Raw genomic sequence first — 4032 nt, 5'->3', positions numbered from 1 at the left:
GCCGACAATCTCCGTGGGATCGACCTTTACTCACGTAAGGTTTATTACTTGGATGACCCAGTGCACTTGCTGGTTAGTTGTGCGGTATTGTGACAAAGTGTGATTCACATTTGAGAGCTCCAAGTCCTTTGGCGCCATTGTTGATGATCACAATTTCGTGCACCAAGTTTTTGGCGCCGTTGCCGGGGATTGTTCGAGTTTGGACAACTGACGGTTCATCTTGTTGCTTAGATTAGGTGCTTTTCAGAATTTTTAAGAATCAATTCTAGAGTTTCATGATGATTTGTTGAAGTCTGGCTGGCTGAGAAGCCATGTCTAATCTTTTGGACTGAGGTTTCAACTTATCATCACAAGAGCTTGTTGATTTCTATCAATTTTGCTGTTGTTAGCAATGATCTGCTAAAGCTTGGCTGGCCATTGGCCATGTCTAGTGTTTTGGACCGGAGCTTTCATTGAAAGCTTTGCTGGCTAGTAAGCCATGTCTAATTCCTGGACCGGAGTCTTAGACTAGCATTGCAATGATTCCTAGAATTCTTATTGAAAATTTTGAATCCCTTTATTCTCTTTTCCATATAATTTTCAAAAATAAAAAAAAAAATTATAAAACCATAAAAATCAAAAAAATATTTTATGTTTCTTGTTTGGGTCTAGTATCAATTTTTAAGTTTGGTGTCAATTGCATGTTTCTATTTTTCTTGCATTTTTTTGAAAATTACATGCATGTGTCTTCATTAATCTTCAAGTTGTTCTTGATGATTTTCTTGCTCTGATCTTTAGATTCTCTTGTTTAGTGTGTTTTGTTATTTTTCATATGCATTTTTACATTGTCATAGTCCTTAGTATACAAACATTTAAAGTTTGGTGTCTTGCATGCATTGTTTATTTGATCTTAGTTGCATTTTTATTGATTCTCATCATCAAAAATTCAAAAAATATTTTTAAAACTATGTCTTTTCAAGTCAATAATACAGAGAATTGAAGATTTAGAACAGTTAGCAGAGGAATCAAACAGAAAAAGCTGGGCGTTCAAAACGCCCAGTGAAGAAGGAAAACTGGCGTTTAAACGCTAGCCAGGGTACCTGGCTGGGCGTTTAACGCCCAAAAAGGTTGAGATTTGGGCGTTAAATGCCAGAATGGGCACCATTCTGGGCGTTTAACGCCAAGATGACACTAGAGGGAAGATTTTGTTTTTAATTCACATTTTTTTCAAGTTTTCAATTTTTTTTTAAAATCAAATCTTTTTCAAATCATATCTTTTCAATCATATCTCTTTCAAAATCAATTTCTTTCCATTTTATATTTATTTTTACCATTTTCAAAAATTCTTGCTTCAATTAAAGATTTACTTCAAAATTTTCAAGTTGTTACTTGCCTATTAAGAAAGGATCAAACTTTAAATTTTAAAATCATATCTTTTAATTTCTTGATAGTCAAGTAATCAACTTTAATTTTAAAATTTTTCTTTTTCTAAATTGATTTTCAATCATATCTTTTCAAACATATCTTTTCAATCACATCTTTTTCAAAATTAATTTTTTCAATCATATCTTTTTCTAATTTCAAAATCTTTTTCAAAAATTACTAGATTTCTTTCCCAATCTTAGTTTTCGAAAATCTCAATCAAATTTTCAAATTTATTTTTAATTATTTCAAAATCTTTTTAATTTATTTTCGAAAATTCTTCCCCTCTTTTCACATCCTTCTATTTAAGGGACTAAGACTCCTCCTCAAGGTACAATTCGAACTCCCTCCTTCTTTATATGTTCGAATTCTCTTCTCCACCTTCTCCTTCTATTCTTCTTTTCCTCTGACACCTCAAGGAATCTCTATACTGTGACATAGAGGATTTCCTACTTTCTTGTTCTCTTCTCTTTCATATGAGCAGGAACAAAGATAAAGGCATACTTGTTTAAGCTGATCCTGAACCTGAAAGGACCTTGAAGAGAAAGCTAAAAGAAGCTAAAGAACAATTCTCTTTAGAGGGCCTAACAGAGCTCTTCAAAGAAGAAGAAACCATGGCAGCCGAAAACAACAATGCCAACAATGCAAGGAAGGTGCTTGGTGACTTTACTGCACCTACTCCTGATTTCTATGGGAGAAGCATCTCTATCCCTGCCACTGGAGCAAACAACTTTGAGCTTAAGCCTTAATTAGTTTCTCTAATACAACAGAATTGCAAGTTTCATGGACTTCTATTGGAAGATCCTCATCAGTTTTTAGCTGAATTCTTGCAAATCTGTGACACTGTCAAGATCAATGGGGTTGACCCTGAAGTCTATAGACTTATGCTTTTTCCTTTTGCTGTAAGAGACAGAGCTAGAACATGGTTGGATTCACAACCTAAGGAAAGCCTGAACTCTTGGAAAAATCTAGTCAATGCCTTCTTGGCAAAGTTCTTTCCACCTCAAAAATTGAGTAAGCTTAGAGTGGAAGTCCAAACCTTTAGACAGAAGGATGGTGAGTCCCTCTATGAAGCTTGGAAAAGATACAAGCAATTGATCAGAAGGTGCCCTTCTGACATACTTTCAGAATGGAGCATCATAGGAATCTTCTATGATGGTCTGTCTGAACTATCCAAGATGTCATTGGATAGCTCTGCTGGAGGATCTCTTCATCTGAAGAAGACGCCTGCAGAAGCTCAAGAACTCATTGAAATGGTTGCAAATAACCAATTCATGTAGACCTCTGAAAGGAATCATGTGAATAATGGATCAACTCAGAAGAAAGGAGTTCTTGAGATTGATACTCTGAATGCCATATTGGCTCAAAATAAAATATTAACCCAACAAGTCAATATGATTTCTCAGAGTCTGTCTGAAATGCAAGCAGCAACAGGCAGTACTAAGGAAGCTTCCTCTGAAGAAAAAGCTTATGACCCTGAGAACCCAGCAATGGAAGAGGTGAATTACATGGGAGAACCCTATGGAAACACCTATAACCCTTCATGGAGAAATCATCCAAATCTCTCATGGAAGGATCAACAGAGACCTCAACAAGGTTTCAATAACAACAATGGTGGAAGAAATAGGTTTAGCAATGGCAAGCCTTTTCCATCATCTTCTCAGTAACAGACAGAGAATTCTAAGCAGAGCCCCTCTGACTTAGCAACCATTGTCTCTAATCTAATCAAAACCACTCAAAGTTTCATGACTGAAACAAGGTCCTCCATTAGAAATTTGGAGGCACAATTGGATCAGCTGAGTAAGAAAATTACTGAACTCCCTCCTAGCACTCTCCCTAGCAATACAGAAGAGAATCCAAAAAGAGAGTGCAAGGCCATAACCACATCTCACATGGCCGAACATGGAGAGGAGGAAGAGGCAGTGATTCCCACTGAGGAAGACCTCAATAGACGGCCACTGACCTCCATGGAGTTCCCTAATGAGGAACCATGGGAATCTGAGGCTCACACTGAGACCATAGAGATTCTATTGAATTTACTTCTGCCTTTCATAAGCTCTGATGAGTATTCTTCCTCTGAAGAGGATGAAGATGTTACTGAAGAACAAGTTGCTAAGTACCTTGGAGCAATCATGAAGCTAAATGCCAAGTTATTTGGTAATGAGACTTGGGAGAATGAACCTCCATTGCTCATCAAAGAACTGGATGAGTTGACTAGGCAGAGATTACCTCAAAAGAGACAGGACCCTGGAAAGTTCTCAATCCCTTATACCATAGGCACCATGACCTTTGAGAAGGCTCTGTGTGACCTAGGGTCAAGCATAAACCTTATGCCTCTCTCTGTAATGGAGAAGCTAGGGATCATTGAGGTACAAGCTGCAAGAATCTCACTAGAGATGGCAAACAATTCAAAGAAACAGGCTTATGGACTTGTAGAGGATATCTTGGTAAAGGTTGAAGACCATTACATCCTTGCTGATTTCATAGTCCTAGAGACTGGAAAGTGTATGGATGAATCCATCATCCTTGGTAGACCCTTCCTAGCCACAGCAAAAGCTGTGATTGATGTTGACATAGGAGAATTGATCATTCAAGTGAATGGAGACTCCCTTGTGTTTAAAGCTCAAGGAT

The 4032-nt window shown here is 37.2% G+C and overlaps 1 non-coding gene across 1 annotated transcript; it reads right to left on the bottom strand.

Moving 5' to 3' along the window:
- Positions 1–2417: 2417 nt before the first annotated feature.
- On the bottom strand, positions 2418–2521 carry LOC112725478 (small nucleolar RNA R71). Its single transcript, XR_003164584.1, has one exon. It is a non-coding gene; the product is annotated as a small nucleolar RNA R71 (small nucleolar RNA).
- Between the last annotated feature and the right edge of the window lie 1511 nt (positions 2522–4032).

This window comes from Arachis hypogaea, chromosome 11 (genome assembly GCF_003086295.3).
Source record: "Arachis hypogaea cultivar Tifrunner chromosome 11, arahy.Tifrunner.gnm2.J5K5, whole genome shotgun sequence".
Classification (NCBI taxonomy): domain Eukaryota; kingdom Viridiplantae; phylum Streptophyta; class Magnoliopsida; order Fabales; family Fabaceae; genus Arachis; species Arachis hypogaea.
Note: the sequence above shows the minus strand (reverse complement) of the source record. Positions and strands in the feature narration are given on the sequence as shown.